Source organism: Crocuta crocuta, unplaced genomic scaffold, assembly GCF_008692635.1.
Source record: "Crocuta crocuta isolate KB4526 unplaced genomic scaffold, BGI_CrCroc_1.0 scaffold173, whole genome shotgun sequence".
NCBI classification, from domain to species: Eukaryota; Metazoa; Chordata; class Mammalia; order Carnivora; family Hyaenidae; genus Crocuta; species Crocuta crocuta.
In genome coordinates, this window is record NW_027529453.1 from 623,897 (window position 1) to 637,994 (window position 14,098).

The following is a 14,098-nucleotide window of genomic DNA, read 5'->3' on the forward strand; positions in this document are numbered from 1 at the left end:
AAAAGAATAATTAAAATAAGACCTAGGGGCTCCTGGGTGGCTCAGTTGATTAAGTGCCTGACTCTCCATTTCAGCACAGACCAAGATCTTATGGTTTGTGAGTTCAAGCCTCACATTGGGCTCCTCACACTGACAGCAGGCAGTCTGCTTAGGATTCTTTCTCTCCCTTTCTCTCTGTCCCTCCCTTGCTCACTCACTTTCTTTCTCGCTCTCTCAAAATTAAAAAACAAACAGAAACACATTTAAAATAAAATAAAATAAAATAAAATAAAAAGATCTAGAAGTAAACTCTAACCTTACCAAGTCTGGTCTTAACCATCTCATGAGTTTTCTGAGAATATAAACATCTATATAAATATCTAATTCACACATTGTTGGTAAAGGTTTATATCATACTGGAAGAATCTCTATGTCAGTAATCAGTATTACTAAGAAAGAGAAGAAATGAGTAAGGGTAATGCTGGGCTTGAAGAGGTTTTAAAGAGGTAACTGAAAAGAAGGATTAATAAGAGATAGAGAAGAGGAAGGGGAGGGAGAATGAGAGGGAAAGGGGAAAGGAGAAGGAGAGGAAGGAAAGCTGGACGGTGATGGGAAGCCACTGAGTAATGTTAAATAGATTAGGGGTTCCTGGGTGGCTCAGCTGGTTAAGCAACTGATTCTTGGCTTCTGCTCAGGTCAGGATCTCATGGTTCATGATAATGAGCCGCATGTCAGGCTCCATGCTGATAGCATGGAGTCTGCTCGGGATTCTCTCTCTTTTCTCTCTCTGCCCTTCCCCTGCTTGAGAGCTCTCTCTCTCTCTCTTTCTCTCTCTCTCTCTCATTCTCTCTCTTTCAAAATAATAATAATAATAATGATAAAACGGATTAGTACAGAAGAGAATTGTATAAGGGGAGAGCACAGTTGTAAATATTAGGGAGGCTATAATCTGTCTTTTGTTGGGGAGTGCCATGAAGAAGGGTTATGGAAATGTGAGAAACAGAAAAATCACAATTATATTTGGGGAGTGTAGATTGTTTCCATATCAGTGAAGTAAATTATAGGAATTTTCAAGAATGAGTTGTAGGAAAAAAAGTGAAACTCATGGAAATTAGTAGTGTTTTCTCCTCTCTTACGAAGTATGTTCTATTTACCCCAAACTACAGTCTATCATACATATTTAATAACTACAATTATTTTAACCTGCAAGAAGTATTTTACAGTCATTCCCATTAATTAGGTTGCTGTGTCCATATTTGCTCAGGAACTCTGAGTTTTAACAAAGAAATTATATATATGGCAATAAAAATGATATTGTAAATAAAACAATTTTCATACAGATTATTTATCACTTTTTATTTCCACTATTGCACATAAATTGCACCTTTCCTACAAATTAATATAACCACATGATCTCATTCAGCAAAATTATACATTTATGTTGAATTGCAAAGTACATTTACAAAATATGTGTCGCATTCTGTCATGGACTCTAAGTCTAAGGTTGTCTCTTGGCCAGTGAGTGAGCAGAAGTAGGATGAAAAGGGGAGAGATGGCTAACGTCCAGGAAGAGACAAGCACCCCGAAAAAGGGTTCTTGCCCCGTTTTTATTAGGATCAGAAGGCTTACAAACATGGCGATGGACATGCACAGAGACAACGAACCTGTGAACATTAGCTTGTGGAGTGAGGATAAGGGGATCTTGAAGATATTAAACATTAGGGGTTTGGTTAATACATAGCAAAATCCTGAGGCTGGACAGTGGGACAGAAGGTTGTTTACGGGGGACAGGAGGCACCACCCCCTCTGTTTATCTCAGCTAGCCTAGGGGATGAGACAGGGGAAATAGCCTCAGGGTCAACAAGGCACCTTTTCTTTTGTTAATCATCGCTGCTCTGGGCTGCTTCACCTGCAGCACAGGGGTCTGTAGCCCAATTTACCTGTTTACCTAATTTGGTCCTTCCTTCCTGTGAAAGCAGCTTTCCGCTCTAGTATTAAATTAGGGGGCACTTTGCCCTGAATGCCTAATCTTATTTATTTCATATACCTATGTACTGGGGGCCTTTGCCTCTCTTCTACTTTGGGGGCTCTGCACCCCCTCTCTATTTTGTGGTGCCTTTGCACCTCCTTATTTTTGGTAGCCTTATCTTATTTACCCAAACTCTGGTGTGAGCATTCTATGGTTCTGTACTTCTTTATGCCTTGTTAACCCATTGGTATAAGCCGGGGAATCCCTAAGATTATTCCCCACAACATTCTTACCAACTTTACTCCTTTATTGTTTTTTCCTGTTTTGTCCATGTTTCTCTTTTCTATACAGTAGCAAGTCAATGAAAATCTTATCACTTATTTTTTCTTAAAAAAGAACTACACTTTAATGACTTACAAACATTAATTTAAATGGAGCAAACATGAATGCTGTTAGTAATAAGGAAAATAATAGAAAGTATTTTACGTCAACAGTTAATAAAATTTATGTCTGAAATTAAGTAAAATTACAAAGCAAAATTGAGGTACATAAGAGTCAATATTGTGTATACTATATATTTAAAATCTGTATATGCATGTATAATTAAGTTATTGTACCTATATTTCATATTTAAACATAGAATTTTATATAGTTTTATTTATATACATATATCATCTGTGCCAATAAAAGAATGGTGTCTAAGTGTCAATCTGGGAAAATGTGTGGCATTCTTAGTTACTTTTTAACACAATTGGAAAAATGTGCCAACTATAGTCTTTACAGTATATCAAAATGGCTTACTCTTGAAAGTAAATATTTAGTTATATAAATCAATTTTTGTAAATATTTACTTACTATACATCTTCACTAAAGCAATAGGAACATATCTTTTTCCTGTTTAGCTTATGAAAGATTCATAAAAACAGTTACATTTTTTTAATGTTTTATTTATTTCTGAGAGAGAGTATGAGCAGGGGAGGGTCAGAGAGAGAAGGAAACACAGAATCTGAAGCAGGCTCTAGGCTCTGAGCTAGCTGCCAGCACAGAGCCCGATGCGGGGCGGGGCTCGAACCCATGAACCGTGTGATCATGACCTAGTCACAATCGGACACTTAACTGACTGAGCCACCCAGGTGCCCCCATAGTCACATTTTTGAACAATTTTATTTTGCTGCATTTTCTAATTTAATTTTTTGAGACTTTTCTTTCATAAGTAGATTAAAACTGAGATTTATGAAATTATGACATAACATTATTAAAATTGATTTACATAATATAGAAAAACAGTCTGAAATGCGTATCTCCAAGTATAAAAAGTAAATTTTTCTTCCTGTAGTGAATGAATAATTGTCCATTTTGCTGGCATAAAATTTGTAATTCAAATAAAGTTCAGTGTCCATAAGTAATGTTCACACCTTCGATCAACAGGTACTGATGAGAAGTCACTGCATCTGAGCGCCCACTCTGGATTCTGGGTATAGAGCAGTAGACAAAACAGATCCATTCCCTGAACTCAAGCAGCTTCCACTTAGTTGGGAAAGAGATGATAAGTGTAAATCACTGTCAGCAGCGATAAATTCAAGCTTGAAAAGTGTAAAGCAGGGCTCATGGATACATGTAACACTGCACATCATGGCTCTTATAATGAGGTGGTCAAAAAGCATTTCTCTGACAGGGTGAAGTTTCAGCAGAGGCCTGAATGAAGCAAGAAAGGAGCCATGTAGTATCTGAGGGATGTTTACTCCAGAAAGATCGGGCAGCAACTGCAAGGAGTCCAGTGAGTTGAGTGCACTAATGAAAGGGTTCCCAGCCAGAAATGAAGTTTAAGATTCAGAGAAAGGGCCCTTCTTGGAAAGCTCAGTATGCCAGTCCAAGGACTTGAATTAGATCATTGAAGCCCAGAGTGACTTTAGATCTAAATTACCTCTACCCTTGTAAAGTCAGGATACGGTGGTGTTCTGAGAATAATACTAGGAAGTAGGGATAGAAATAGACTAGTTACAAAACTATAGAAATAATCCAGAATCTGTTGATGGAGATACAGAACATGACTTGCGTAGTAATCGAGGATGTGAGAAATGATGAGCTTCTGGCTCGATGTTAAAGGGATGGCCAAAATATATTTTCATAAAAATTCTGATCATCCAGCAAGTTACCAAAGCATTTGAATAGATTTGCTGTTAGGATTGCAATTTGTCTTAATCTCTAAGTGAGGAACCCTAGGGGCAATATGTTGGAAAGGAAAATTGCAGCTTGGAGAGTTCATCTATTAAATCTCAAAAAAGACAAATATCCCAGGAGAACACTTCTGTAACAAAATTTTAAAATTACCTATCACCTGTCTACCTACCTACCTGCATACCTACCTACCTACTTACCTACTTACTGCTGTATGTATTATATTTTGTGTTTGTACAAATATATATGTGTAGAATTATGACTTGATTAACCATGGCAAAATGATTTCATAAAAATAAAACCATTAGAAAAATTCCGAGAATAGAGCCCATGAAAACCTCAAAATTAATTTAAATAACTGCAGTTCTTTAGAGGGTTTTGGGGGGGGGGTTGAAGACTGTATTATAGAATTATTTGTGCATATTTTCAGTAAGTTCTCAGAAAAGTTACCTTGCACTTATATTTAGAAGTCCTAGAAGAATGAGGTGTGTAATAATAAATATGTAAACATCAATAGTAGTGTTTCAGTTACATGGTGATCTCTAAATTAGTTTTTTGAAAAATTTTCGTTCAACATCTCAGCATAAAATGTTGAAATTTTACATAAAATGTAAAAATGTTTTAATGTAAAACCAAATTCAAGCAGGAATTATGTTGTTAATGCATTTAGAAAGCCCAAAATATATTCTACCTTTGAATATGTAGCTAATTGTTAAATATCGATTCTTTTAATTGTTTGGCTAACATTGAGTAAGATATTCTGCTTTCAGAGTTTTTCTTTTCTTAACTCACGTAATAAACAAAATACTGGGTGTTGTATGTAAGTGATGAATCACTACATTGTACTCCTGAAACCAACACTATATTATATTTAACTAAACTGAATTTAAATAAAATCTTGAAAGAAAAATAAAATAAAATAATAAAATGAAATGAAATAAAATAAAATAAAATAAAATAAAATAAAATACAAAGTTCTCTGAAGCACATATTCTCATTATTGTTTTATCTCCAAAATCTTTTTTGCTCTCTCTTTACTATTTCCTCTCTCTCTTTCTGAGGAGGGTGTAAGTGGATAAAAATGATGGTCAGGTTTATATGAACTGAGAAGATTGGAAAAAAGCATTTTATTAATTTATTTTTAACGTCAGCTTGGATTTGTTTTATGAGTACTATGAAAGAATGTTATTTTACTGTCACCTGGAATTCAGAATATCATTATGAAACTTTACAAATCTTCTTAAGGCACAAGCTGTTGGTAAAAAATAAAACAAAACACAATGTCATATTGCATTGAGCAAAATTTAAACAAATAGAAAGTACCCTGTATGTTCTAAAGTATTATAACGTTAAAAACACTAACCAAATCATAATAATAACTTTAAAAATTTTCTTCCCTTCTAAATTATAGGAGATAGGCTACATTTAAAATGAGAGCAGGAGGCATTTTAAATTAAGCAATTTTATCCTTAATTGAAAAAATAAATGAAATATGTTTTACTGAGTAGTTTTTTTCTACTCGATAACTGAGAATAAATATATATTTATTATATACTTACATAGTTAACAGTTATAAATATAAAATTGCATGAGTTAAAAACATTCAAGTACTAAAAATAGAAATATATTGGGGCGCCTGGGTGGCTTAGTCGGTTAAGCGTCCGACTTTCGCTTAGGTCATGATCTCGCGGTTCGTGGGTTCGAGCCCCGCATCGGGCTCTGTGCTGACTGCCAGCTCAGAGCCTGGAGCCTGTTTCAGTCTGTGACTCCCTCTCTCTCTGAGCCTCCCCTGCTCACGCTGTCTCTCTCTCTCTCTCTCCTAGAAATAAAACATTAAAAAAATTAAAAAAAAAGAAAAAAAAGAAATATATTTATAAAATCACTGTAATTTTCTTGTCACTATAAAGAAATTAAAGCAATGAAAATAGTGTGGTCAACATTTAAGTTGTGCAGAAGGACAATTTTATTGTCTTCCACAATGTCTCACACAGTTCTCTACCATTTCTACAAAAATGTTTATTGCTAACTAAGATATGAAGATAGCATATGTTTAAAGTAAAGAATGATGAAGTGATTTCCTCTTTATTTTTAAATAAGTAACACCTTTTGATTTTAAAATAGAATTCTTACTCTTTGATGTTACTTGGCAATATTATTTCATCCCAATTAGACATAAATGTTTTCACACTAAATCCAAAGCAGAATTATTTTTTCGCTTTAAAAAAAAGGAAGTAAAATGCTTTATTCTTCACCAGGATTTTTTGGTAAATAGGCTAAGCTCTGAGCAGGTCCCATGAAGCTATTCATATTTTATTTATGTCCTGTTAGTAAAACTCGTTTTCTTTTTGCAGTCAAATGGCAAGGAAAGCAGTTCACACCAAATGATTTGGTGAAAGAGCACCACCATGTGGTTAATTTTTGAATAACTCTAAGGGGAAAGCAAAATTTGGAATCCCTTATTTTGTGTAGCGAAACATACATCTTTATTCATTAAGTTTAAAACACTCCTGTTTTGAGGGGCACCTGGATGGCTCAGTCAGTTGAGCGTCCGACTTAGGCTCAGGTCACAATCCCTTGGTTTGTGGGTTTGAGCCCCGAGCCAGGCTCTGTGCTGACATCTAGCTCAGAGGCTGGAGCCTGTCTTCAGATTCTGTATCTCCCTCTCTCTCTCTCTGACTCTCCCTTGCTCACGCTGTCTCTCTCTCTCTCAAAAATAAAAAAAAAAAGAAAATTAAAAAAATCCACTCCTGTTTTTAGTCAGTCTAACATGCATAACTTTAAAGAAAAATAAGTGGTTTTCTTTGTTTCTGTAAATATTATGTCCCAGTTTTTGTAAATATTTTCCATCACTTTCTCTTTTAAACATCTTACCTGACATTGCTAATGAGTCTTATAAACTCTACACTGGCTCCCAGACTGAAACTACCAAAGGAGCTAGTTTTGCTGCCCAGCAGGCGTTTAAAACTGTGTTCTATAGTCTGTTCAAACTCAGAATGAGCAACATCAAATTCCTTCTCTTCTCCCAACAAGAGCGCTTCTGTTCATGTCTTTTCCTTCCTAGATAAGGCTTCATTTCCTCTCCAGTTTCTTAAGCCCCAAATCCAGACTTTTTCTTATGTTGCTTCTATTGCCATCAGCCTCCTTGTGCCAAATAGGACATGAATTCTGACCACTGATTTCTCCAAAACATGCTTAAAATTTCCCTCTTTCTCTGCCGACTAGGGTACCTCGCACCTTCTTGGTTATTCCCGCCATGGCCATTCTCTGAGTATATTCATTTAACTATTCATTCAACTTCCCCTTTCCTCTATGAGGGAGTGGTCAAAACCTAACTGTTCATCTCACTCTCATGCCTAAATCCTTTTTTTTGTTTGTTTGTTTCCATCATTAGTAAGACACCAAGCAAATTGTATATTTTGTATTATCATCTCCTGCACACACGAATAAACACGCACACATACACAGGCTACATTCCAACCATATCAAATTCACTGATTTGATTTCTATGAAATGTGCTATTCTTCCTTTTACACAGAAGACATTGTTCCACATGAATATCTTAGTTGATTCTTCCTGCTTGTTTAATGATCTCCCACGCTTCACACCAAGTTGATCACTTCTTACTTTCTTCCAAAATGTCAGGATTTCTGTCAAACACCTATGATACTTACGGCATTAATAGTTTAAACACAACTGATTATTCCTACTGTCTTCCAGCCCTCCAAAGGCACTTTTCATATCTATATTTCTGTTGTCACAATAAAGGAAATGCTTGAAATACACAGGGTGTTTAAATTTTTTGTCGGCCACAGAACAAATGCACTGTGTTGGTTTATGGTCTTAATTCATGATGCATTATTTTTTTTTCATTCTCAGTACTATATAAAGTTTAATGTATTTCTTAAATTACTTAGAAAGATAGTGTTTTACGGATTATTTAAATGAGAAATAAGAAACTCAGAGGAAAAAGGTAACTTTTTCAAAGTCAAAGAGCTTGTAAATTATAGTACATTTGAAAAGCATATTAACTATCATAACTATTGTTATCAACAATATATGTTAGAAGTAAAATGTGACATGGGCACCTGGGTGGCTCAGTCAGTTGAGCATCTGACTTCACCTCAGATCATGATCTCACCATTAGTGGGTTCAGGCCCCACATCAGGCTCTGTACTGACAGCTCAGAGCCTGGAGCCTGCTTTGGGTTCTGTGTGTCTTGCTCTCTGTCCCTCCCCCACTCAACACTGTCTCTCTCTCTCTCAAAAATAATTAAACGATAAAAAAGAGAAGTAAAATGTGAGATTGGTTATTCAAGAACACTCAAAAGACAATTGGCCTCCCCTAGATAATAATGAATTATACTGGGTGTGCATATACAACATGTATTTTACTTAATCATTTATAAGAGTTAATGTAATCTTTCATTTTGGGGGAAATTATTACCCCAAACCCTTAACTAGAAGCATTAGAATCTTTCAATATTCTTGTTTTGTTTTGTCTTGCTGAATTAGTTACTGAATTTGTTCCAAAAACTATCATCACAAAACATGGGCATAGAACTAAATAATGCCCATGATTCTTAAATCAATTCGTTAAAAACTATGAAGAATTTGTAGTGCTACAAAAACCTGGAGTCTAAATTATGCACACAAAAGTTAAAGGTGTTTCTAATAAATACTTATGTGACAAATTTATGTACAGGTAACTTTTAGGAAATACATGTTTCTTTAATAATTTTATTTAGAAAATACATTTTTGTCTTGTCAGTCCTGTTTTTTGTTTTTTAGATTTTTTTTTAAATTATAAAACTGAGATGCTGTTGAAATTTCTCAAAAACTAAAATTCAGGTTTTAAAAATGGCCACATTTGGTTTGTTTTCCTTCATTGTTGGGGCATTCTCACCTAAACATGTAACAACTTTTATCCATCAAATAATTACTTCAATGGGCACCTGGGTGGCTCAGCTGCTTGAACTTCTGACACTTGGTTTCAGCTGAGGTCATGATGTCCCAATTTGTGAGTCTAAGCCCCTTGTTGGGCTCCATGCTGACAGTGAGAAGTCTGAGATTCTCTCTCCCTTTCTCTCTGCCCCTCCCCCAACCCCTCCCCATGCTCTTTCGGCACACACTCTCCCTGTCTCAAAAATAAATTAATAAACTTAAAAAAATAATTACCTTCCTATTGTTTAGTAAGTTGCTGAGTTGAATTCCTTTCTTAAGGGATAGGATACACAAACTCCCATCTATCTACCCCCAACACAGAGAACATGGTCTGTCTCCAACTGTTACATTTTCCATGCATTTATTGCCACCCAACATGCTACGTATTTTGCCTATTTATCTTATTGCTGTCCATCAATTCCTAGAAGGCAGCAGACTCCATGCAGGTGGTGATTTTTGTCTGCTTTGTTCAGTTCTAGCATGGGCAATCATGTCTAGAATGTGGTAGGATGTTCAAGAAATATTCATTGAAAGGAACATAATGCCTCTGGAATTTATCCCTTGCTAACCTTCCATCAGGCTCATTTCCTTCTGACTTCCCCATGCATGGTTCTTCTTATCTCAGTTCCTATCATTACATCCTCAGAAATCACTTCCTGGGGTGCCTGGGTGGCTCCGTCAGTTAAGTGTAGACTTGGCTCAGGTCATTCATGATCTCATGGTTTATGGATTTGAGCCCCACATCTTGCTCTCTGCTGTCAGCGTAGAGCCCACACTTCGGATCCTGTCTCCCTCTCTCTGCCCCTCCCCTGCTCACTCTCTCTCTCTGTCTCTCTCAAAAATAAACAAACATTTAAAAAATGCTCTTCCAATGTGCTCTATGTAATTATGTTTCCTCCTGTTTTGTTACCTCATTTTCTTCATAGATCTTAATGCTACCTGAAAATTATATAATTACTATTCTTTTTGTTGTGGCCCTCCCTTTCTACAATATAAGGTTCCTGATAAAAGGGACTTAATTTAGCTTGTTAACCACTCTATTCTCAACTCCAAACATTTGATTCAATTGATATGAATTTAAACTGGACTGAATAAATCAAAGAAGTACGTGCAGATATCATCTATGGATGATTTACAGTGTAACTTGAATAGTGGTTGAGTTCTGGAATACATTCTTATGAATGGAAAGTGCCAGCCACAAATAGATAAATCGATTACCACATTGATCATAAAACTACATTTTGGGAAACTTAATTTTCCTTTAGAATGATGCTGGATCAGAAAGTCTTATCTTCGTAGTGCACCCTGGCACAAAGAACTTCCTCTTTAAGATCTATTCCATCTTGTCTTTTCATCATATTTAGCCTGGTATAAATTGTTTTCTGCTTGTCTTGAAAGACACCTACCCTGATTTGGATAGGGGTTCAGCCTTTAGTCATTAGGAATGATTGAAAATATTCCCTTCCACTGGCCATTAAGAACTACTATATATGATTGAGAAAGTAGTATCTTGTTAGTAAAGAGCACATTCTGTGGGCGCCTGGGTGGCTCAGTCGGTTAGGCATCCGACTTTGGCTCAGGTCATGATCTCACGGTTCGTGGGTTGGAGCCCCACGACCAGCTATATGCTGATGGCTAGCTCAGAGCCTGGAGCCTGGTCCAGATTCTGTATCACACTTTCTCTCTGATCCTTCCCTGCTCACGCTGTTTCTCTCTCTCAGAAATAAACAAAACGTTTAAAAATTTTTTTTAAAAAGAATACATTCTGTTGAGTGAAGACTTTGTTGGCAAAATAATACAGATGCATGTTAATCATAAAAATGGAAGCAATATAGAGGAGTAGAAGTGAAAAGGGATGGAAGTACACTATGGTGGGTCAGAGGATACCATAACTGTTCCTGTGCAGAAACCTCACCTGCATCGGCTTGGTGCCATCTGATTTGAAGCTTAGGGACACTTTCCAAGCTTATCAGTTGTGGGCAGAATTCATTTATTTGTTGCCTTATGAGTGAGGTTGATATTTCTTGCTAGTTATTGGCTAGCTTTCAGTCTCATGTCCAGTAGGCGGTTTTGCCAGGTGGTTTCTACACTCACAAGTTTACTTCAAGGCCAGGGGGAATTTATCTGCACTGCCTTTTTATTTACTTTTATTTTCTAAGCTTATTTTTATTTATTTGGGGGTGGGGCAGAGAGAAAGAGAGAGAGAGAGAGAGAGGGAATTCCAAAAAGGCCTATGCTGTCAGTGCAGAAGAGCCTGACATGGGGCTCGATCTCAAACTTTGTGATGATGACCTGAGCTGAAATCAAGAGTCCAGGGCTTAAACAAACAACTGAGCCTCCCGAGCGTCCCTGCACTGTCTTTCTTTTAAAGGTTCATGTAATTAAGATCTCTCACTGAAATCTCCCTTTTAGTTAACTCAGTGTCAAGTGATGAAGGACCTTCATCATATCTGCATAATTTACTTTTCCATAAAACTTGAATTCATGGGGTGATATCCAATGCAATTCAGAGGCTGCTCACACAGTCAAGGATAGGGGATTATACAAGAGTGTAGTCATGGGGCGGAAATCTTGGGGACATTTTAGAATTCTACCAAAGCTCTTGTTTTTCAAATTCCTCAAAATCTATTTATAGCTCCATGTCCACTCAGCATTATCTAGATGCATGATGAGGCCTGAAAGATCCTAGACAGTTATTGTTTTGTATTTCATGCTCAAATTGCTTTCCTCTTTGAAATGAAAAAAAAAAAAAAAAATTTACCATTTAATATTTTATGTAGTTTTCCATGACCTGGACCTGAGCAAAGTAAGAGCAGAGAAAGTGGCTAAAGATAAAGATGCAAAAAGGTGATACTCACCCAATTCCTCTCTACTCTGAGGAGCAATTAAATATATTATATTCCGTTTCTCCATAGTTATGGTTTCTTACTGGGCAGCTCCCTACAATGTCAATTGTTCCCTTAAAATTATGATCTTACTAACTTTCCTTTCTTGAAACATCCTTAGGAGCAGTGAATTATTCAAATAAATTCTTTTTAATCAATCATTTTCTTACTTTTCTAGAAAGTTTCATCAAATCAAATGGGCCCCAAGCAATGCCACAAAGGCTTCTATTTATTGTGCAAGAGCTAAATTAGCTCAATTTCATAAGAATGGAATTCTGTCATAGAATATGATCAATTTTCTAACAATAAAAATAATCCTATTTGTTCAATGCCTATTTTAAATATTACCGTTTTTGTTGGTTGTAAAGCTAGCTGAATTTCATTCCTCAGACCCACCATCCCTAACCCTCAAAAGAAGAGTGTAGTCAGCCAGATGGTTTGGATAAGGTCAACTGGAGAGAGGTCAATATTGATTCTCTTTGCTGTTCTTGAGCTATTCAATTTTATAAAATGGCATTGTTCGAGGGTCGGGGTCATGAAGTAGGGCCATAAAGGATATTATTGTGACATTTCTCTTAGAATTTTCTCCAGTTCTTTCATCACTGCACAATATAAGTTTTTAGTTGCAAAATAATCTGTATGTACAGAAAGTTTCATCTCACTCTGTGTCTTCTTGATCACCAAATATTTGCCTGCTACGAAAGGTCAAAAGTTCTTAAAAGACAAAGACTATGACTGACAACCTAGAAAAAAAAAAGTTTGGAAAAGTTTTCAGAATTCTACCTCCATTTCTGGGCTTGAAATGGACTTCAAAGGGGGAGTTAATCCATCAGGTGGGAGTGGCACATTAATCAAGTAGGTAAATAAAATGTAGATCTTGTCTAGAAAGAATTCATCCAATCATATAGATAATCAGGAGCATTTTAATATCTAGGAGAAAGTAAAGAAGGAAAGAGGGAACAAATGGTATTAGCTGCTATATTCTAATATAGAAGTTAATTCTGAGCCCCCCAAAGGGGTAAGTATAAGCCAGAGAAGCTCAGTTAGCTTTCTAGCCAAAAGGACCCAAGGTAATAAAATCAAAATAGTCTTACTTTAGAGGATAGGGGTCACTATGATGGAAATCATATTGTTTTACATCCATAGAGAATTTAGAGTTTACAAAAACAGGAAATATATTTTACTATGTTCTTTAATTTGAATGACCTAGCACAGCCCTCTTTCTTATATATCCGTCTCTCTCATTCATTAAATGAGATGACCTGTTTCTCACTAATTTCTGAGTTTGTTGAATGTAGAAAGAGCAAGCCGTGTCATTGTACCCAGAATGTATCCCAAGCCTTACCACCATGTAGGCCGTTGATACTTTTAAAATTAATTCAGTTTTGAATGCTTTAATTTGTTAGAGATTTCTTCTTTTTCTCAACCTAAAGTTACCATTTTAGTAATCTGAGTTTTGTTAATTCTACTAAGACACTATTAGAAGAAGCCCAACTTATATTCAAAATGATAGCCCTTTAATATTTAAATTTCCTATCTTGCTTTGATCTTCTACATTCTCAGTAAACATTCCCACTAATTGTTAGCAGTTTCATATTTCCTGCTTGAATAATGTTTTGCTATCCTATTCTGGCAATTGGTTTTCTTCTCATGAGTTTGATTCCTTTAACAAAACACAGTAGTCAAGCTGTAGGCTGATCAAAATAGCATCATGGGACTATCTCTTTTTTTTGTTCTTGATATTATATTCCTATTGATGTAACCAATAGTTATAATATCAATGATGGCATATTATGCATGCCATTCTTTACTTTTATTGGCTTAAAGAGAAATCAAAATTCCTTACAGAGATGGAAATAGAAGAAAATAGATATTCTATTGATATAATAGGTAAACAGGCATGAGACAAGTCACTAAAACTATTTTAAAAATAAAAGAAAATATTGAGCGCAAAGCAGATAAAAGGATGAATAAAAATTGGACGAATTAGATAAAATAAGGGAATAAATTACAGGGAAAATAAATATAGATTTCTCTGAATGAAAATTATTGTGAACAAAACTTAATGCCACTTCTGGGCAGTGTTGCTGTGTGCTCTAATAAACTCTATGGAATTGTGAGTTTTTGAGGATTTCACAGGGATTTTT

General features: G+C 35.7%; 1 protein-coding gene across 4 annotated transcripts in view; it reads left to right on the plus strand.

The window, feature by feature from the left end:
• The window catches only part of CDH12 (cadherin 12), a 684,089-nt gene that overhangs the window by 623,026 nt on the left and 46,965 nt on the right, over window positions 1–14,098 (plus strand). The gene's annotated exons all lie outside the window — the stretch shown is intronic.